The sequence below is a fragment of the Spermophilus citellus genome (assembly GCF_964194105.1).
Source record: "Spermophilus citellus genome assembly, chromosome: 9".
Taxonomy (NCBI): Eukaryota; Metazoa; Chordata; class Mammalia; order Rodentia; family Sciuridae; genus Spermophilus; species Spermophilus citellus.
Genome location: NC_138191.1, coordinates 107,906,447 through 107,929,517, shown reverse-complemented (window position 1 = coordinate 107,929,517; position 23,071 = coordinate 107,906,447). Strand labels below are relative to the sequence as shown.

Here is a 23,071-nt window from a genome sequence, read left to right as displayed (position 1 = left end):
TTACTTTTCTCTTTTCTCCTTCCCCTTCCCTTCCTCCTCCTCTCCTCTTCTCCCTCCTCCTCTTCCTCCCCTCCCTTACCCTCCCTTCTCCTTCTTTTCCCCCACCCCTGAAAGACCAGGAAAATTTACTTATAGAGGAAGTGGGCACCAAATCTAGGATCCTCTCTCTTTCTTTCTCTACCAGAAGGATTCCATTAGCATTAGCATTTATCAAGTAATTTTTTCTTAATGGGGTGGGAGGGGAAGGGAGGTGGCATGGGGTAATTAAAGATGGTTGAATATGATGATCATTATTATCCAAAGCACATGTATGAAGACATGAATTGGTGTGAATATACTATGTATACAACCAGAGATATGGAAAATTGGGTTGTATATATGTAATAAGAATTGTACTGCATTCTGCTGTCATATATAAATAAATAGGTAGACAGATAAACAAATAAAAGAATCAAACACACACTGGAAAGACAAACAACTGAATCACAGAGCTGGAAGTATAGATTAATTGCAGAACAGAATTTTTACAACTGGGAAAGACCTTAGAGATAATTAAATCCAATCTTCATGTTTTAGAGCCGAGGAAAGCATAGGACTTGCCTGAGATCATTTAGCTAAACACTTGTCTTCAGCTTCATGGTTTCCCCCCACTATTCAATTTCCATTATTGATACATTTTCATTATTAATAATTCAATCACATTATTGATAACGTTACTTTAGTCTGAGGCACTTGACCTTACCTAGTGAAGGAAATGGAGACTTACAAAACCCTCAGGGGAAAAGGAAGCTCAGGAATCTGACCCATTGCAATTTTCTCTTATCTGCCCAAATCCCCCTGCTCACCAGAAAGTAAGCCTGCCAAAAATAACTGACCAACTCCTCCCATGACCTGGCCCTGCTAAACCCTATAAAACCCAGACCCTTGTTGCAGCCCATCACCATTTTCCCTCTTGAGAATGTGCCCCTCATTGCTTAATAAAGCATGACTGATCCATTGAGCTCTGTCTCCTTTTCTTTTTCTTTTTGTATTCACTTTCATTTGGTGCCAAAACCCAGGACAACAGGGTTTAGGGCTCTCTACCCCTTCCTATCCTAATGAACTTCTACCATCTTTTCTCTTCTCATCTCCTTCTGTTTCTTTCTTTCCTCCTGATAGAAGGGAGGCCCTTCACATGCTCCAAGTCCACTATAGCTCAATGGTGGCTGGTACACAACCCAAAATTGACCCCAATTCTGGGCTAGATTTTTGCTACCTTACTGCCTTAGGGATGGAACAAGGACCTATACTGGGTCCTTTGTTGGTGTTGGAGGCATCCTCCTCCTAACCCTATCCTTTCCAATTCCTTTATTCTCTTACGTATTCAGATCTCCAGATCAGAAATCTCTTTTTGCCATTTTGTTCTTGCATGCAACACCAGCCTTCTCATTTATCAGAGAGGTAAGATCCCTTCCAGTCTCTCACAGAGACACCCTGCCTGAAACCTTTGTATTTTGGCTCATACTGACTCCGGGGATCCTCCACCATTGGGACTACAGAAGGGGACTCCCTCTCATTCTCTGGTGGAACTCTGTCCAGTGACAGGAGACATCAAGGAACATTTTGATCTCCACCGCCACCAGGTCAAACCTCCCCAACATGGGGCTAACCAATCCATCCCATGGAACTCCCTGTTAGGTTGTCCCATTAAAAATCTCAAAATCCTCCACTTCCAATCTGACCTCAAAAGCAAATGCCATATTAGGCTGAGTACCCAGATCTGGCTGCAATATAAAATAGACAACCTAAGTCATTTGCCCTAATTCAGGACTTTTGACCCCCAAATCCTCCAGAACTTTTCCTCCAACAAAATGGCAAATGGTCTGAAGTTCCCTACCTCCAAGATTCCCTTCACCTCTGCTCAAAGCCCTCCTTATGGCAACATTGCTCTGCTCTACAATCGATTCTCACTGACTCTCCACTCTACAAGTCACTAAATCAAACTCTGACCCCCAACCTTCTTCTTCCTTTACTGTCCCCAAAATAGCAGATGCCTTATTAGCCTAAAGGACCTTCTGCCCTCTCATCTTCACCTCCTCCCCTCTCATCTTCACCTCCCACCCAAATATCAAATCCCCAATCACCATCCCCCATATCTTTACCTCCAATCACTTGATCCAAAACCCTTCTCTAAATAAAATACCTTTTCCCTTTGGGCGGTGGCCAGGGCTGAAAGGAAATATGAAATCCATATTCCTTTTGCCATGACAGATATGTCCCAAGTTAAGGACAGATTAGGTTTATTGTCTGAAAATCCCACCAAATTTAAAAAGGAATTCCTACGTCTGAGTCAGGCTTACCATCTCAACTGAGCAGACAATTATTATACCCTCATTTCCACCCTGCCCCTGATGAATGTGCCTGAATTTAGCAAGCAGCAAGAGAACATGCCAACCTCCTCTATATCCAAAACCCTCACGCAGTCCTATGGTGGATACTACTCTCCCCATGGTTGGATCTAATTGGACATACCAATCCAAAGACCTGGGAACTATCTGACTCCAACATATGATTACTCCCTCCTCGAAGTCGTGACAAAAAAACTCTCATACTCAGGTTAACTATGACAAAATTAGGGAAATCACTCAAGGCCTGGATGAAAACCCCACACTGTTTTGGGCCCAACTTACTGAGGCTACTACTAATTATAGACCCTGGATCTCAATACCCCTGCCAGTGCTCTCTTTCTCCATGTTCAACTCGTTGGTTGTTTTGGTTGTTCTGCCCCCGACATCCGAAAAAACTTAGACAGCTAGAAAAAGGTCCGGAAACCCCTCAGCAGCAACTTCTGGATGCTGCTTTCAAAGTCCTTAATAATCAGGAGGATGAAGCCAAAAAAGAAAAAGAGAAACATCTCAAAGCTAAATATCAACTATTGGCCTCGGCCACTTATAACCCCAAATCAGCCTCTGCTGCCCTCACTAAACCCTCCAGTACTCCTCCTGGGGCCTGTTTCTGCTGTGGACAGACAGGACACTGGGCAAAAGCCTGCCCAAATCCGAGGTCCCCCCACCAAGCCCTGTCCCAACTGTGAACAAAGGGGGCACTAGAAAATGGACTGTCCCCAGGGGAGGACACCCCTGCCCTCGGTACAGACTTTTCCCCAAGTCCCATACCCGGAATTACTGGAGTGAGGAGGCCTGGACTCCACTGCCCCTTCACCTCATGTGATGCCTCCAAGAAGCCCCAGGTTTCAGGGATGGTGAACAGACAGGCAGTTTCTTTTGGGGTCAACGCTGAGGCAAGTCTTTCCCTTCTGATACGATGGCATGGACCTACTTGTGAAATGAATACTCCTATTATGGGAGTATCTGGGACCCCTGTATATCCCCTAAAGTCACCTCTCTCTTTTGTAGTACGTTTGGATCCCTCTCACTATCCCACTCTTTCACTGTCATGCCAAACTGCCCGTCCCCCTTCATAAACTGAAGGCTTCCATCTCCATTCCCTCTTTACAATCCACTATCATCTTTCTAGTACATTCCAACCTGGACCTAGTCCCCATGCCCCTTAAGCCTCCTGATCATTCCTTACTAGCTGGGATCAACCCTACAGCCTGGAATACCCCCTCTTAAAGGATATCCCACTTCATTCCATCTCTCCTCTCCTAGATTACTGACTTATAGCTCCAAGGAACCCTCTCTCCTTTCTCACCCCTCCAAATTCTTTTCTTTTCCTTCTGCTTATTCTTATGCTCTACTTGGACTAGCCTCATCCACAACTCCTTCCCCTTCTCCCAGCTCTGTGGCCACAGCTATGAACTCTCTTATTCCTCCTCAACTCCTCAGCTGCCCTCCTCTTTGAGGCTAACCCAACATGGTCAACCTGTTGGGTGTAGACTCAGGCTTTTTCCACTAAATGGCTCTTCATCCCTGTGCCCCTCGACATTTGAGCTACAAGTTCTATGCAGCTCTATCACCATCAGTACAAGGGTTCTATGTTCTCTCCAAAAGAATCCCAATCTAATGTCCCTAAAACAGCCAACAGCTTTCCAGACCCTAACCCAACAACTTAACTCATACTCCACCACTCTCCAGACCCTGCCCCCTACTTTCAGCCCTATTGTTCAAGGTCTTCCTCAATCCCAAGCCCCTCTTCATTTGTTGCCTTCTTTTCAGGGAGGAAACCCCCGGGGTGCTTACCCAAATTGCTCCCTCACCCTAACTATTCTCACTCCCTCTACCCTTATGAACGCCTACCACTACAGGAGGATATGACAATGAATGGCCTCGAATCACATCTACTCACCCACTTTAATACACCTCTTTTCAGGCTATATCAGGGCTGACCACATCCACAACATCAGCCTTTTATCAAGGTTGAATCCCCATAAACCAGGGAGCCCCATTTATGGCTTATCCTACCCTGAACCTCTTCAAGACAATGATTGCAGAGGGCTTCCCACCTCTTACCCTTACTGTCTCTTCCTCCACCAAAACATGGGAAGACTCACCTCTGAACAGCTGATTCCCTCTACTGCTAACACCAAACTACAACCACTTACAGCAGCACATCTAAGCACCACCTGACAGTTTATCACGGTGAGCTGAATGCAGATCAGTTAAAACTGCTTCTCTGCTCCACTTCCTAGAGAGGCCTGGAATATAAGCAGGGAGTATTCTTCCTATGTGGGGGTCAGGTCTACTTATGCCTTCCCTCCAATCGGATGGGAACCTGGACTGCCTTAGCAGTTCCCCCTTTACCCTACACCCAGGACACCTCTATTATTCCTATCCTTGCCACCCATTTTCTCCATCGCAGGTGGCAGAACCCTGGCCTGATTCCCATCCTTGTGGGTCTCAGAGTCCTCACAGGGGCAGCCACAGGAACAGCTGGTCTTGGGGTATCCCTAGACAAGTATGAGCAATTGTCCAGGGCCCTTGGGGAATCACTTGACAATATAACTTCCCAAATTAATGACATCCAAGATCGAGTGGACTCTCTGGTTACTATCATCCTTCCAAACCTGAGAGGTCTAGATTTAGTTCTTACGGAAAAGGGAGGATTATGCTTATATCTGGAAGAAGATTTCTGTTTTTATGGTAATAAATCAGAAATAGTAATATAAGTTACTATTTCTGACTTATTAACATAAAAGATAAGGAAGCTAAAGAAACAGGCACTAACCTAGCAACCACCTCCTCCTCCCCTGGATGGTGGGGAGGACTCGCGTCCTGGATTGGGCCCATTATGACCCCCATTCTCCTGATTATCTTATTTCTCTCCCTTTTTCCATGTTTTGTTAATCTATTCCAGAGGTTTCTAACAAAACACGTCTTCACCATCTCCAGGCCACCACCCAAGGACATGTGAGAGCTAAGTTCCTCTTTCAGACTCTAGAGGGTGTCCCAGTGACACCCCTTCCCAGCAGGAAGTAGCCAGATATGATGATGTCACCCCAACTCATGAAACCCCTTTTAGAGTCTGGAATGAAGGAAATGGAGACTTACAAAACCCTCAGGGAAAAAGGAAGCCCAGGAATCTGACCTGTTGCAATCTCCTTTATCTGCCAAAATGCCCCTGCTCCCTGAAAGTAAGCCCGCCAAAAGTAACTGATCAACACCTCCCATGACCTCCCCAGCTAAACCCTACAAAACAGACTCTCACTGTAGCCTGTCACATTTTTGCTCTTGAAAATGTGCCCCTCCATTGCTTAATAAAGCATTGCTGATCTGTTGAGGTCTGTCTTCCTTTCTTTTTCCTTTTGTATTCTCTTCATTTGCTCTCACCTACAGTATCAATACTTTCATTTAGCAACATTAATAAAAATTATTTTTGACACACACACAAAACAGATATTTGTATTAAGATATGCTCATCTTAATACGAAAATATTTTGTTTTGTTTATAACATTTATATTATTAATCAAAAGTCACTAGTCTTTCACTTTTTTGATACCTTAATATTCACTGCTTCTTAAACTATTTCCATTTCTATTAAAATGCATGAATTGAGTTGAATCGTTTAAAATAGAGATACTTCGGGCTGGGATGTGGCTCAAGTGGTAGCATGCTCACCTGGCATGCGTACGGCCCGGGTTCGATCCCCAGCACCACATACAAACAAAGATGTTGTGTCCTCCAAAAACTAAAAAAAAATAAATATTAAAAATTCTCTCTCTCTCTCTCTCTCTCTCTCTTAAAAAAAAATAGATACTTCAACATCCTTTCAAACAGTGAGAGTGATACTCATTAAGATTTTTGCCATATTAGGAACCTATAGATATTGCTTCTATTCAATCAGTTAATCAAACCTCAAAGGCTCATTAAGTGCCCAACAATATTTTAGACATTCTCACTTTTGCATCTTCTTCAAGGTAAATATATTTTAAATTTTAGATTTTCAAGACTCCTTGTATGTATGCACATAGGTATGTATTTGCTTTTTTTTTTTTCTTTCAATAAATTCCATTTCTATTAGTCTCAAGTCACTGACAGACACTGCAGGGGGAAATGTGGAACCAACTCTTAGGAAAATGCTTTCACGAATAGCAACAGCATCTGGGCTGAGAGTGATCAGAGACACCAGCGCCCACAGAGGCCGGGCAGGCAGTATAAATGCAGGAAACGAGCTGAGCATAAGGCAAAGGGAAAGGAGGGTTATGGGGAGCTGTGAAATGGATGTTCCCTCTATGGAAAGCATGGAGAAAGAAAGGAAAGAGGGTTACACCAAGTGGTCAGGTAGAGGAGGCAGGCGGAGGGAGGGCAGTGGGAGCAGGGAGGTCATCAGGGCAGGGTGTCCCCGGGAACCCAAGCATGCCTACTGCAAGACGAAAAAGATGGTCAGCTGTGTGAGATTTTTCTAGAAGTAGCTATTGGATTTGACAACCTGGGGTCCCTGGAAGCCTCAACAAGAGCAGGCACACCAGCCAGGCAGAGGTGGAGGCCAGACTGAAGTGATCTGGAAGTAGAGGGACAGAGGCAGCATAACAACAATTCTTTCAAGAAGTTTTATAGTGAAGGGAAACAAAGAAACAGGCCCGTGGTCAGAGGGAGATAAGCGGTTACAGAAAGAGTGATTTTTAAAAAGAGAGTTGATAGCAGATCAGGCTTTCCTACTGATGAGAATGATCCAGAAAAGGGGGAGCCATGGAAGGGGATTCAGAATGTAGGCATACACAGAGAGGTCTTTGATCTAAGGAGGGCCACTTCTTCCATCACTATATAGAGAAGGAGAGAAGGTGTAGATGCTGGCTTGGTGAAAATACAGTGGTGACACTGTAAAAGAGTACTCACTGATGGCTTCTAATTTCTGCCTAAAATAGGGGAGATTTTTATTGTATGGTACTTTATATATTTTTGTAAGTTGCCACAACACTTTTTTTTTGCATCAAGGTGGCCTATGTATAAATAAAATCCATGGTCAAAATAAATAAAATAGGGAAGAACCTTGAGAATAAAAAGGGAGGGTGAGTGAGAGATTTGCAGAAGGGAGAAGGAATGGAATAATCCCCGTGGGACTATAAAAGCTGTTCCACTAGAGAAACATGGTAGGAAATACAGGGTCCTGCTATGATTTGAAATTGCAAATTTAAGGCACAACCAGTAAAACTGTGTTTCAATTTTGTCCAGGGAAGTCCAACTGTTCAAAAGGGCATTGCTTATGAAATTTGAGAAAATGCAGATTCTGAGTCATAGGTCTAGGGTGCAACCTGAGTTGTTTTGTTTTGTTTTTAAATTTTTTTTGGTTGTAGACAGTCAGCCTGCCTTTATTTCATTTATTTTTATGTGGTATTGAGGATAAAACCCAGTGCCTCCTGCATGCTAGGCAAGTACTCTGCCACTGAGCTACAGTCCCAGCCCGGAGTTTATGCATTTCTTATTTTTTAAGGAGGTTCTAAATTCAAAGGTATAGCTGAAAAGTACATTTGTTTATAACTATTAAAAAAATAGGACTAACTTCTTTATGATGACCTAAGATTTGGGGTATAATGTACATGATTAGGTAGAAATAGGTGGGCTCATACTGGTAAACTGACTCCATTTGGCCTCCACTTCTCAATTGATTTCTGTCCCTACTCTCTCTTCTACCTTCTTGATGACTTCCTGACCAACTCCCCTGGTCAATTCTATCCCCCTGCCTGGCCACCTGACCAGCCTGCCTAGCCAGACCTGCCACTTGATCAGTCATTCCTTTGTTTAGAATTAGAAGAGTATCTCCATCATAATATTCTTCATTTTTAGTTATTGTGGAGGGTACTTAGGGCATTCAGTCATGCCACTCTGCCTGCAACCTTTCTGGATCTGATGTAGGAACAGCAAAGCAAACACCTTTCAGGGGGCATATTCTGGCCCTTTGAGACACAGCATTACTGCTTAGATTTCTGTTAAGTTCTTTCCAAGCTCAGCTGACATCCTGGATTTCTTCTGGGCTTTCCAGAATCATGGTCACAAAATGCTTATCAGAACTGATAAGAGATCATGGTTCAAGGTTCAACATACCAAAAATTTGTGTGAGGCTGTAGCCACTGCTCCTTTCTCTTCTATCAGTATATGCACTGATGATCAGGAAAAATCTATATCAGCATAAGAAATAAAATCCAGAGAACTGATGGCACTCATGCTTTTTGATTTAACTAAATTTTAGAAACACCTATGCATTTAAAAGTAAAGCTTTTTCTTAGCAAAGGAAACAATAAAGTGAGAAGAGAACCTACAGATTGGGAGAAAATCTTTACCACATCTACCTCCAATAAAGCATTAATAATCTCTAGGATATATAAAGAACTAAAAAAAATTAACACAAAAAATCCAAATAATCAATCAATAAATGGGCTAAGGAACTGAACAGACACTTCACAGAAGAAGAAATACAATTAATCAACAAATATATGAAAAAGCTCATATTTTCATTAGAAAAACACAAAAAAAGCAATTAGAGAAATAGAAAATCCAAACTACTCTAAGATTTCATCTCACTCCTGTCAGAATGGCAATTATCAAGAATACAGGCAACAATAAAAGTTGGCGAGGATGTAGTGAAAAAGGCATACTCATACATTGCTGGTAGGACTGCAAATTGGTCAACCACTATGGAAAGCAGTATGGAGACTCCTCAGAAAATTGGGAATGGAACCATTATTTGACCCAGCCATCCCACTCCTTGGTTTATACCCAAAAGACTTAAAATCAGCATATATAGTGATGCAGCCACATCAATGTTTATAACAACTCAATTCACAATAGCTAGATTATGGAACCAACCTAGGTTTCCCTCAAAAGATGAATGGATAAAGAAAATGTGGTATATACACTCAATGGAATATTACTCAGCTTTAAAGAAGAGTAAAATTATGGAATTTGCCAGTAAATGGTTGGAGTTGGAGAATATCATACTAAGCGAAATAAGCCAATCCTATGAAACCACAGCCTGAATGTTTTCTCTAATATGCAGATGCTAATTCACAATAAAGCAGGGGGCACTAGGGAAGAATAGCATTAACTTAGAGGGAAGTGACTGGAGGGAAAGGGAGGGGGTGTGGGGATACGAAAGATAGTAGAATGAAACAGACATTATTACTGTATGTATATACGTGACTACATGACCAATATGATTTTGTAACATGTACACTCAGAAAAATGAGGAATTATATCCCATCTATGTATGATATATCAAAGTACATAAATGCATTCTACTGTCATGTATGACTAATTAAAACAAATAAAAAATTTTAAAAATAGAACAATTATTAAAAAAAAAGACCAAGTTGCTTATATTTTCATTAGGAAAACACATTGTCATTGTTTGCACCAAGTTAAAATGTATTTATTCTATGCAAAATTCCAATTGTTATCAGTTATTTGCTGTTGTGTACAACACTGAGATGTGTAAAGGTATATTTAAAGTAGAACTGTTCATCCCAGCAAAGCAAAAGGAAATCAAATGCCACCCCTATTATCAATTTTTAGGAAGATGAATGGCAATTATTTCTGTATATTCACATGGTTGAATACTATATGTAGGGGAAAATAAATGTGCTGTGGCTCTTTTTTTAAAAAAATAAGTAATTCCTGCTTTTTATTCCACATATCTTAGTTGACTTCTTTCTCTTGGTTGGTAAAAAAATGCAAATTCCTGTCTGGTCAGCTCTACTTGTGCCTCCAGAGTGATGGATATAGGATTAACATCCTATGAAGGAGAACTTTGAATCACCAGATCAACCTCAAGAGTGTCCAAACCATGGACAGACATTTTGGTGGCCACCCAAGCTTGAAAACCACCTTCTTGGAAGCCTTTCAGTGTAACTTCTCTTTTGACCATGCAACAGCCACATGGAAACACTGGGAATTCTGTTTCATGTGGATTCATGGTCATTTCAGTTAGATTCTTCTTGGTCTCACCGAATACAATAGCGCTCCTTTCATCACCACAGTGTACCTGAAGGACATCTCCAATAACTGCTGGCCTCTGAGACCAATGGCACTGGGCAGACAAAGGTTCCATAGTACTTGCAGCCTTCTGAGTCACTTTTCCAACACGGTCAACTCGTTCATACCTGGACTGCATGTATTCTTGTATTTTTTTCCCTGCAAGTTTGTATACCAATGCAGACAAAGTGAAGTCTGAGGATTGTCTTCAGAATCATTTTCATAGGATTCATGGATAATACCTTTAACTCATTCAGCAAAACCTAAATCTAACATTTCTAACATTCAATTCACTTCATCAAGTGCAGAACAGCTTATTTAGAAAGATCCAAAGTCATTCTTCAGATGACCTTTGGTACAACCAGGAGTCCCAACCAAGATGCAAATGTCACTTTGAATATAATTAATTTGGGTTAGATAAGCTGTTCCACCATAAAACAACCACACTATGTTTCCTAGTTATAGCTCTGAAGCGTTGGGTTATTTGGTTTGCCAGTTTCCTTGTTGGGGTCAAAACAAGTACCTTTGGTGAGCTGCTTTTAAAAAATTGTTTCTTGGTTTCTTTTGAGCCTTTCAATCTAAGGTATGGCAAAAGGGAATGTCTTTCCTGTTCCTGTCCATGCTTGGTAATTCAATCTTTTCCTTCATATATAAGACCAAAGGTCTCAACTTGAATAGGAAAGAAAGATGTTACCCTTTACCTTTCATGAGCTTTATAGTTTCTTCAGAAGTGAAGAAATTGGAGAAGGCGCCTCTTTTCTGTTCATATGTTAGGATCTCCTCTAATTTATTATCACCTGACATATGAGTGGAACTTTCTAAGGATGACACTCACTTCAATTTTTTTCCCATGTTCATGAGTCTCTTCATTGATAGATTTTTTTTCTTCTTGACTTATGAGATGTAGAAATTCATCTGAAAGTCTATCAAATCCTTCTTCAGTGTCTCCATTTAGTTTTTCTTTCATTTTTGCTTTTCTGGGGGGTTGGGAACATGGGGTCATCACAGCACTGTTTTCTGTGGTTTCTGTTTTCCTGTCTGAGTCATGGTGGTGCCTTGACTTCCTCCTATCATGTCAGCGTTGTGGGATGTGCTTTTGGTTTACCTCGTTGAAGTCTTCATAACAACTTGTAAGGGAAGTGCAGGTCCATAATGCCTTATCAGAAATTCTGCTATCCATAAAGTTTTTTTGCTGCTCCTTCCTCTAGATTTGGGGCTTTTCCAAGGGTACTTCCATAATGTTCCCAGAGGGGATTCCCAGGCATTACTGGCTCCACCACCTCCCTCCCACCAAGGTGGCCACAACCATGTACAGGCTGTGACCTAGCTTCTGCATTTCTAACAAGCTGACAGGTGATATCCCTGCTCCTGGATCTCAGAACCGCAGTGTGAATGACAAGGGGCCAGGGCCTTTCATTTGTCACTATCTTTTCAAGTATTTCACAAGGGGATACAACAGATAAATAAAAATTATAAACCTCAATTATAACTGAAAAGGAAGGGGACATGGACAAGGTAGATAATTTGATTAATCCAACTGTACCTGTTTTAGAAATATATTTTCTTGCACTTCTTCTCGTCTACATTTCCACATTTGGCAATTTATGCAATCTCACAGTTTCAACCACCATCTTTAGGTGGAGGTAGTGGGTCTAATGAATACATCCACAGGGGTGTCCCCTGAGCAACTCAAACAGTAAATTGCCACCTATGTCTGCTTCTCCTTGACCTTTTTTAATCCTTTGACTCTCCTTCTCATTGATCTCCACATTTAATTAGTTGTTAAGTTCCACCAATTTTTCCCTAAAATACTAGTAGCTTCTGTGAATGAAAATCAGAACAACACCAAGAAACATTTGCCCTTTATCAGAACTTTTGGCTAAAATCCAAAATTTGACAATATATTCTGCTGGATTGACTGAAGAAATAGATTTGCACATTTTGCTAGCAAAAATGCAAACTGCTACAACTTCTGTGGAGTTTTTTGTTTGTTTTGTTTTGCAATATACAGCAAAATTGTTAATGCCTTGACTCTTTGACCTAGGAATCTATCCCCAAAACACAATGCACCTCATAAAATGACACGTGCACAAGGCTATTCACTGAAGTACAATTCATAACAGCAAATAAATCAAAATAATACCCAAATGCTCATCAATAGTGGACAAGTTGAATAAACTATGATACTTTCACATACTGGCATGTTATGCAGATAAAGAAAGACATAAGGAAAATCTCTGTACACTGTCATGAAGGAATTAAGTGAACATGTAAGATGCAGAAGAATGTGCACAGTATGCTACTTTTGAACTAAAAAAATAACAAGATGAACAGATAAACATATTTGCTTATATTTTCAAAAAGAAGAAATGGAAATTAAATCCAAACCTAACAAAAATGAATTACCTATGGGAGAAAGAAATGAACAATGGGGAGGGGAAAGGAAGCTAGATCAGTTTGAATATACCATATTTTATAGTATTAACTTTAAAAGAATGTAAATATTTTACTTGAATAGAAAATAAGCTAATCCATAAATAACAAAACAATGTGCAATCTTTAGTGGCATTCAACCAGGGATCCAGATTCCTCGGCCTGGATTCAATTCTCTTCTGTCTGCCCTGGCCAAACATTGCCAACTTACTCCTGGATGTCCCTCCCATCTCCTCTGCCCACATACTATTAACATGATCATTATTTCCCCCACTGGACCATGTGTCTTTGAGGATGTTTTTCCTCCTCTGATGGATTTTGGAAACCCACCTTAATCAGTCCCTAGACTTACTGCAACATAAATTGGACAATTCTTCTAGCATTTAAAAATTATTGTCTGAAAATTTTATATTTATTCCAAAGAATTCAAGGAAGCCATAGTTCCTTGATAACATATAAAACACCTCACCAAAGAGTCACTTTCTGGTTAGGAAACAAAAATAAAAGTTGAAGCAATCCAATGTCCATTGGGCAATGAAAGGATAAACAAAACATGGTCCATCTTAACAGGGAAAGAGATTTCAACACACGCCACAGCATGGATGAATCTTGAAGGCATAATGTTAAGTGAAATAAGTCAGTCATACAGGGACAAACACTGTATGATTCCATTTGTATGAGGTGCCTAGAGTAGTCAAATTCATAGAGACCAAAAGTGGAATGGAGGTTGCCAGAGGCTGGGATGAAGGGTAGAAGAGAGAATGGAGAGTTTTTGTTTAATTAGTTTTTGTTTAATTGGGTCACCACAATGTGAATATACTTAATGCCATTGCACTCTACACTTAAAATTGGTGAAAATGGTAAATTTTATATCATGTATATTTTTACCACAATTTAAAAATTTTTAAGCAAGGGAAAGGAGCCCTTTGGGAATGTTTCTAATGCTGCCTCATTTTATTAATGCACCACAGTTTGTTTGTTTGTTTGTTTGTTTTAATATCTGCCCAAAAATTGAAGGCATACTATGCTAGACAGTGACCACTATAGCCATATTAGTACCTTATAGGAGGAAGGGAGGAAAAATAATTAGAATCCAGCCCCCTATTTTCTGCTCCTGGTTGCATTAGAAACCCCCACATTTCTAACACATGGTTTTGCTTTTCTCTTGCCACCCAGAAAGTATAGAAAGACATACTGAAGTCCTTGACCACAAAAACAAGTAAACACTGGAAGAAGGGGCTTTCTTGTAAGAAAGGCCAAGCACTGTGTACTGAGGTTGCCTCCACAGAGACTTGAATTTTCCATCTACTTGGTTTCTGGTAAAACTTCCCTCAACTACTAGGATGGAAGCAGGCTCAATGGGCAAGACAAAACTTGGGATTCAGGGATCACTAAGAAATAAGGGCTTATTAAACACCAGACTTTTAACTTTCCACTGTAATGTAGTCACCCAATGCAATGATAAGAAAACAAGAAAGAACAAACTTCATTCATGAAATCCACAACGATGAAGTTCAACAACATAATGTTTAGAGGAAAAAGACAGATAAAAAAGAGAACGTGCTGAATGATTCCATATATTCAAAGATTCAAGCTAGGAAAGATTTGTCTATGATGATATAAGTCAGAATAACGTTTACACTTGATGGACAGGCAAAGACTGACTGTGAGGAGGAAAAGTAAGATTTTTGTTGTTCTTATCATGGCTCAGGTTCCATTCTTGGTCACAGAGAGAGAGTATAGAAGTATTAATTTGGTGATAATTTTACAAATCCTGAACTTGTACACTTGGTGAGCATACATAACACAATAAAATAAATAGCAATTAAAACATGAAGGGGTTGAGGAGATAGGAAGGACAGTAGAATGAAACAGACATTATTATTACTGTGTGTATATATGTGACTGCATGACTAATGTGATTCTGCAACCTGTATACTCAGAAAAATGAGATATGATCCCATGTGATTCAAATATATGATATGTCAAGGTCATTGAACTGTCATGTGTAACTAATTAAAACAAATAAAAAATAAAATAAAATAAATCATGAAGTTAGAATTAAGTTCCCTGGACAACTAGGAATTCTCTGACAATGGGGACAGAGAGACTGTGGACTGGAAGATTTTTAAGACACTTCTCAATGTGATTCTCCTGCCCTTCCGTAAAGCAGCCACGCTCCCCCAGGACTATCATCCCTCAAGGTATATACTCTCTCCATTCCTTCTGACTTCCATGCCCAATTTGGATTTTGCAGCAAGTGGTTACATTTGTTTTCTCCATTTAACATCAGAGTCAACATATTCAAAACAGTCATCATTTCTTACATCTCCCTTTGTGAATTTCTTCCCACATTTTCTACCACATATTAGAAGACAATTTCCTTGCTTTTTAAGGAAGAAACTGCATCCTCATTGCACCATGATGTGGTTCCTGGAGGTTGTCTCTCAAAAATCTTCCTCAGATCCATGCCCTCTTCTCCAACCACGTGGTGATTTTCCTCTTTTGCGCATTCATTCATTGACTAATGTGTATCCGTGAGGTGTGTGGGGCCTGCTAGGCTCTGGGAGAGGGACTGAGGATTAATGGATCCAGTTAGATCCAGTCTCTGCAAAGCCCTTTACTTGCCCTAGACCCCCCAACTGCTTTCTCTGTGGTCTCACCAGCAAGTTTCCCTCCTCACAGCACCCCTGCCTCTGGACTGCCACCGACTCGCACTCTCCAACACACCAACTCTTTACACCTGGGTATGTATGCACATGTAAAGTATCTATGTGTTATTTAAATGAAGAAAATGAGTTCAATAAAGAAAATTCAGAAAACACATAAAAGACTAAAGAGGAAAAAGGCTGCATCATTTATATTCCAAACACCTAACACTCAAGGATTTTTAATTGTGGGACTATATTCTCTATTTATTTTTAAACAATGACTGTCTAGTATATAAATTCTGATCATTTTCTTCTCTTCTCAGAAGATGCCAAATTATTCCACTGCCTACAGGACAAACCCCACCTTGTGAGTACTGGATGTGAGGCCCTTCACAGTCTTGGCCCAGCTGCCTTTCTGGGCTCCTCTCTTGTTACTACCCATCACCCAGCTCATGTACTGTGAATTCCCAGGCTTCTGAGCTTCTGTCTTTGCCTACCCTGTTCCTTATGCCCCCAGTGCTCTTCCCTCACTAGAGACTAAAACAATCCAGGCAAGATTCAGATTGCACTTCTGCTAGACCCTACTTATGTGATGCTGTCTCCGCGTGCTGTAATTAAGCAAGAGGCAGCAGAACTGTTCATAATGCTGATGCTGGAGTCAGGCGGCCTAGGCTCAAGTGAGATCTGTGACATGCTGGTGGTGCGACTTTAGGCCAATTATTTAATCTGTCTTTGCTTCAGCCTCATGGATAAGAGGATCAAGTGCCAGAATTCCCCCTCAGAGTGTTTCTTTGAGGATTAAATGAGATGATCCAGTGAAAGGGTAACTCAGCACAATGCCAGGTGCACAGTAAGTGCTGGGAACATGGTATTTGCTATAACTGTCAGATGTCTGCCTTTTCCCTCTTGTATTAGTCTGGGTTTTGTTACCATAGAAAAATACTTACGTCGGGGAAACGTGTAAAGAAAAGACATTTATTTACATAGTTCATAGTTCTGGAGGTTCAAGGGCATGGTGCTGGCTTCTGCTTGGCTCTGCTGAAGGTCTCATGGCAAATGGAATCACAGAGGTGGGGTTCAAGAGACAGAGAAAGGGAGATCACATCACAAGACAGGAAGCCAGAGAGCAAGACTGGAGTTTCATGAGAATTATGTTAATTCCCTCTGAGGTCATGCCCCCCCCCAATAACTAATGCCCCACCTCTTAAAGGTCCCACTACCTTTTAACATTGTCACTCTGGGGACCAGGATGCCAACACAAGAGCCTTTTGGGGCTACACCTAACCACAGCATTCCTGAACTGCACACATCCCATAGAGAGCATTTCTTATTTACCTTTGTATCCCCCATTCCATGCTCAGCTTATAGCAAGTGCTTTATAAATGTTTGAGGAATGAGTGAATGATCAGCCAAATTTTGACATTTTTTTTCAGGTTTCATTCACTTTAATTTTTTTTTTTTTTGTATAAAAACCCTATGTTGTAGCCACAGCTGGAGGCTGGGTCCTCTGTGCAGAGACTCTGGTGTGGGTTTTCACAAGATGGTCAGTGAATTCCTGATAGGGAGGCTTGGTGAACACAGTTTCTTTCCAGAGATAGCTGTTTTCTTGGGGATGGCATCAAAGATGGCCTGGATGAAATTGCCCAAAGTGGCAGTGTAGCCCCTGGAAGAAGTGTAGCAGTCATCAACAATAGCTATCAGCAGCAGCTTCTTGGGCACAGGGGCTGGGACAAGGCCAGTACCTCTGGGGGCAGGGATGAGCCACACCAGCACAGAACCACAATATCCTGTCCCCTTGCAAGGGTGTGGGGCTTGCCAGTCTTGTTCCCCCAATAGCCCTCTCCACACAGAAACAATGGAGAGCTTGGCCAGGATGATGGCCCCTCGGATAGAGTGGCTACCTCCTTGGAGCCATTGTAGTCCCTGATGGCTACAAACTCCTTGAACCGGGTACGCTGGCCAGCACGAATCTGCATCTGCACAGCCATGATCTTCAAAACCTCATCCTTGAATTATGCTCCCAGGAAAAAGTCAATGATCTCAGACTCCTTGATGGGCAAAGAGAAGATCAAGATCTCCTCCAGGGACTTGATCTTCATGTCCTTTACCAGGTGGCCCAACTTGGTGACCAGGATCCACTCCTTGTCTTCAGCCTTGCCTCCACTAGCAGCCACTGCTCCTGCCCCACTGTGGCCAAAGCCTCCACAGAAGCCACCATGGCCACCCATCCCTATGCCCTGGGACCTCCCACTGCTCCGGCGTCATCCACCATTTGGTGTTTTCCCAGAGAAGAAGCTTGACATTTTCTTTTTTGTTATTCATATTTTCAAAGGAGAAGGGGGGGCAGAAGGAAGATGGGGAGAAAGAGAGGATGAAGAAAAGGGATGAAAAGAACAGAAGCAGAAGGCAGGAAAAGGAGGAATAGCAAAGAGTTGCCACCAATAATAATGGCATTTGACTCTCAGGTGAACCAGAAACAGGTATCGGTTACAGGACCCCAGTCTTAGCAGCCACCCTTGCTGCTGAGTCTTGGACACACAGACTCTTGGGAACCCCCAAACTTGCTGCAGAAGTCCACATTCTTCAGTGGCCTCTGGGGTAAATGAGTTGTGCAAATGGTACTGTGCCCAGAGAGGGGACCTTCAGCTGCAGAGCCACCCAAGGGGCCAATCTGCAAGGTCTACAAAGGGCCTGCACAGGAGGCCCCAGAACATCTGGAGAAGAAGGATTCTGTGCAGGGCTCGGGCATCCACATCAGCTCATCCTCAAATTCCCCCGCACAGATGCAGCACCGGATGTGTGGAATATTTAAAGGTTCCCTTGCAGCTGAAGTGTCTTGGCAAAACCCTGTTTTCACTGATTCCAAATATCCTGGCTGCTACTTCTATTCTAGAGTCAGTGATAAATCCCCAACAACTCATTAGTAGTTTCCAGCACATATAAAAGTACAGAAAACCTTTGTTTTGCTGATTAGGGAGGCTACATCCGTTTCTAACTTGATTATTAAGAAATAAATGCCAGCCTTTGCAGAGAAATACATTCATCTCTGACTCTGAAAGCCAAGGAGAACTTCAGAGGGTTCATCTTGGCACAGGCCAGGTGATTTCACCCCCGCCTATGGAGGCTGATCCAGCATGGCAAGAGCAAGCCACTTGTTCTGAGGTTCCCAAGTCTCTGAACATGAGGCACTGGTCTTCAATAGTTAAAACCCTGATGGGCAACACTTATTTGCAAAATGTTGCAAAGCCATGAAACTGAGGCCTTGGAAGTACATAAGGCTGCATGCAGCTCCACCAGTACCAGCTCTGTGGCCTAGGGCAAGCTGCTTCATCTCTCTAAGTCTTGAGTTTCCTCATTTGTGAAATGGGGATAATCACAGCAGCTGTCCCTCAGGGCTCGGGTGAGGATTAAAGAGATAATGCACATAAAGGATTTCACATAGTGCCTGGGACACAAGTCACACTCAGTAAATGACATCTATTGTTACTCTTATTTAGAAACCATTTTCTCAGCTTCCAGATTTTGATGCCATCAGAGGGAAGAAATCAAAATTGAGGCTAGGAAGACTGAATTGAACATTATAATAGCCAACCTTTAGAGTATTTACAGTGTCCCAGGTATGATATGGGTGGTATTGACAAGTTTTATCTCAGTTAATCTTGACAACAGATCACCCATTTTACAAAGGAGTGTCCTGTCTGAGGCCCAAAGACCTAGCTCACCTTGGGGAGGGGATAAGAAAGGAAAGAAATGACTTGGAGGGCTGGTGGGAGGGGTGGTTTTGGAAAATTTGTAGTGGGAAGGAAAGGAAATATAAAGAAGTGTCTTTGTGGGTTATGAATTGGTTCCCTTTAATGTTCTTTCAAAGATACAAATTATGATTGGGATTCTTTTTTAGGAATTGAACCCAGGGGCACTTAACTACTGAGGTACATCTCCAGCACTTTTTTGCATTTTTTTATTTAGAGACAGGGTCTCACTGAGTTGTGTAGGGCATCAGTTGCTGAGTCTGGCTTTGAACACATGATCCTCCTCCCTCAGCCTCTGGTATTCCTTTTTAATGAGTAATCACATCCTTGTTTGGAGACCACCTAAGGTCGGAGGGCATAGTTAGATAGGAGGGAAGAGCTTTAACCAGAATTATAAGCTGGTGTCATAGGACAGCAAAAACTCACATTAGACTCAGCCACCACCAATGACCTCACTGCATTAAGTACAGCATCACTCAACGCAGGACACCTTCCCCAAAGGGGAGAAGAGACAGACTCCAGATGCTCAGTCACACCTAACCACAGCCAGCCACCCTGGGTTTCTCCCAGGGCACAGTTCCTTCTTGTTCTTTCATTTTGGTCCTCTGTATAATAATGAATGTGTGACTCAGAGGTTTAATGAGTTACCAGGAGAAGTTAACCCGAAGGGAAGCCCATTGAGTAAACTCATAATTAAAATTGTGACCGGACAGAGGAATACAATCCTGTGGGAGAAGGGAGCATTCGGGTATGACTCAGGGGTTAGCCTGGTTAGAAAAGGGCCTCCGGGACTTAAAGTATTGATGGCGAAGATCTGAAGCTGAAGGAAAATTCTGCAACCCTTCTACAGTCAAAAGAGACAGGAAGGCCACCTGCGGCCTTTTTTTTTTCCCTCCCAAATGATCCACACTGAGAGCCAGGATTTGCTTCCCTGCAGAAGCCGAACAATAGCAAAGGCTGGATTCACCAGGGGAATCATTACATCTTTGTTGCCAACACCCCCAGGCTCGGATGTCAATTGCTTCCAGGTTTAGACGCCAGTCCTGTGGGAAACTCTGTCAGGTGAGGTGAAAAGCAAAGGCATCATCCCACTGGATTTCGACCTTTAGCCCAAACCCAGAAATATTTTGCATCTGTTGAGGCCTGGCTGCAAGAGAGACTGAAGAAGCCAAGCATGTACTCCTACTGCCTGTAGGGAAGGGAGACTGGGCTGTGGTAGTTAACAAAGTCCCTTCGCCCACCTGCGGCCCACTGTCTGTTTTGTGTATGGGCAGGACGAGAAGTGAAGTAGTCCAGGGGCCTGTGAGTTCTTAGGAGAAATGCAGGCTGGTCCTAAACAAGAAACCTCAGGGCTCTCCACATTAGGCAGGCTGATGGAGCAGCCATATAAAATAATCACAAATATCTGATGATCCAAATATTGTGACTCATTGTCTTATTCCCACACATGTGTGCGGAATGCTTGAAGAAGGCCAAGGCTGTCCTCTCTCTCCTGCTAGGATACAGAGGCAACCACTTTGGCCAGGTGGAGAGGCAGGCAGGACTCAAAGGTATCTCCCCTAATGGAAGTAAAAGGAGGTAAGAGCCCAAAAGTTAGGGATGGAGTTTGAAATTTACTTTCTGTTCAAATATAAACTTTCACAGGTTTGACCCACACTGAGAACAGACTATTGGCACTATAATGTGAACCATGGAGAGGACTTGGAAGGGGCTCCCATTTGGGGATCTTGTTCATTTACACAATGCTCCAAACTTCTCCTCCTCTGCTCAGGGCAGACTGGGAGGGAGTTGCTTGGGTAGTTAGAAGACTTATTTAGGAAGACTGGGGAAGGAGCCTAGATTCTTCTTTAAGTCAAAAGTGTATATTTATTTTGCATATAATAAATATAAAATATTTAAATATAAAATAAATATTTAAATATAAAACTATTTAAATATATAAAATTCTTCTTTAAGTCAAAAGTATATGTTTTATTTGCATAAAATATTAGATATATAATATTTTTATATGTGATATATAAAATCACATATATAAATATAATATAAAAATATATATTATTTTTATATATCATATATAAATATATATTATTGATATATGTCTTGAGATATATATCAATAAATTAAGAAGTTAAATGAACATATAAAATAAATTATATTAACCTTAAAGGACTCAGTGATTTATTTTTCAACTTTACTCAATAAAATCAGAAGAGTTATTTATATTTTTACCATACTTTCTAAAATTCTACCTCTGACTAGTCTATAAACTACTATGAATAAAAGTTAAAAGAACTCTCCTGAGTCCCAAGAACATAAATATTTTGGGTCTTTTTGTTTGTTTGTTTTTTATTCTAATTTATTAAAGAACATAAAGGTTTACCAGAGTAATCTTTATGTCAATCATTAAAAGTTCACCTTATCAAATAAAGTAGAATGAAATCCAATATTGTTACTATATTGATCCTGATCCAAACAGTTGTAAATTCCCTAAGACACAGCTAAACAAGTATGTATTAGTTTCTCATCAATCATTGTCAATAAATATCAAATTTATTTATGGCATGGGCCTGGTCTGACTCGGTGGAGCTGAATCATCTGGGGTCCAATCCCGGCTCCTGCATAAATAGCTTGGGCATGTGAATTAACCTTTCTGAGCCAACCAATTCCTTAATGTTCCAGTCAGTTGCCCTTCAGTCCAAGGGCAACTGGACAGAAAAAAGAGTCAAGTTCAAAATGCAGTGGTCCCTATATGCAGGAGACAAAAAAAAAACAAAAAAAAAAAACCACCTCACAACTCTAGTGGAAGAGGACAACTTCAGTAGGGTTTATTCTTGGTCCTGATCTATTCTTAGCTAGGGGATAAGATGAATACCTAAAGGGTTATAATGCAATCCCAAAGTCCTCCCGGATTTAGCCAACTCTCAGTCTGAATCACTTACTGAGTCAGGGAAGGACACAGCACCAGCGCCTGTCCTTGAACAATACAGGTACCTGAGTCACAGCCTATTTTGAAAAGCTAAAACTGATCTACATCTGGCATGTCAAGGGCGAGCCAATTCATCCACATGCAATCAGCCACAGGTGAGTTTTTCTTCTATTCATAGATATCCTGGAAATAGGTCTGAAAGCATAGAAGAGGCAATACTGTGAGCCACCTCCTTCCAGCTCTCCAGCTCTAAGACCTTGACGATTATTTAACCTCTCTGAACATAATTTCTCATCTATAAAATGGGTGGCATAGAAGATTACACGTTCTGCTGGGATTTGGAGCATAAGTCCAGCCACAGGTCTAAATCGGCAATACAAGCAGCCCTGCCCTTTAGGCCACATGACCAGGCAAAGCCCAGAGCATTAATGGTAGCTGTGATAAAGGTGTTGTGAGGATCCTTGGATATGTGCCTCAATAGAGAATTTCAGTGCAGACCCCTAGGGTTCTGGAGTGAGGCCATGCCATCTTTATCAGAGGACTATATACCATTCTAAAAACAACTCCACCACTCCCACTCCCAGGGGTGGAGCCTCATCCACTTGGAAGGGGAAAATGACCCTGAGTGAGGATGTACATACAGATCTACAGGCAGTAGTGAAAGGCTCCATTGATAGATCAGGGGCTTGGGCTTTGGTAGAACAAATTGGAAGACTAGAGACAAGGAAATCTATAAAAGGGCTTGTGGGTGGACCTTTGGGAGTGGTCACAAATTATGAGGAGCTCAGCATTACCTGCTAATGCCCACTAATGAGCACTGACCACAGAGGTGGTACTAAAAAGCACCTGGAGTAGATGTCAGCCAGCCTCTGTCCTTGGCCATCAGTGTTTATGCAATGGGCTTG

General features: G+C 41.6%; 1 protein-coding gene and 2 pseudogenes across 3 annotated transcripts in view; all 3 read right to left on the bottom strand.

Moving 5' to 3' along the window:
- The window catches only part of HIVEP3 (HIVEP zinc finger 3), a 464,171-nt gene that overhangs the window by 378,018 nt on the left and 63,082 nt on the right, over positions 1 to 23,071 (bottom strand). The window lies entirely within an intron of this gene.
- On the bottom strand, positions 9,938 to 15,361 carry LOC308655562 (ATP-dependent RNA helicase DDX50-like; annotated as a pseudogene). Its single transcript has 2 exons — positions 15,261 to 15,361; positions 9,938 to 11,474 (listed from the first exon to the last, which is right to left on the bottom strand). The product of its transcript is annotated as an ATP-dependent RNA helicase DDX50-like (transcript).
- Positions 16,949 to 17,763, bottom strand: LOC308656891 (small ribosomal subunit protein uS5-like; annotated as a pseudogene). The gene has a single exon. The product of its transcript is annotated as a small ribosomal subunit protein uS5-like (transcript).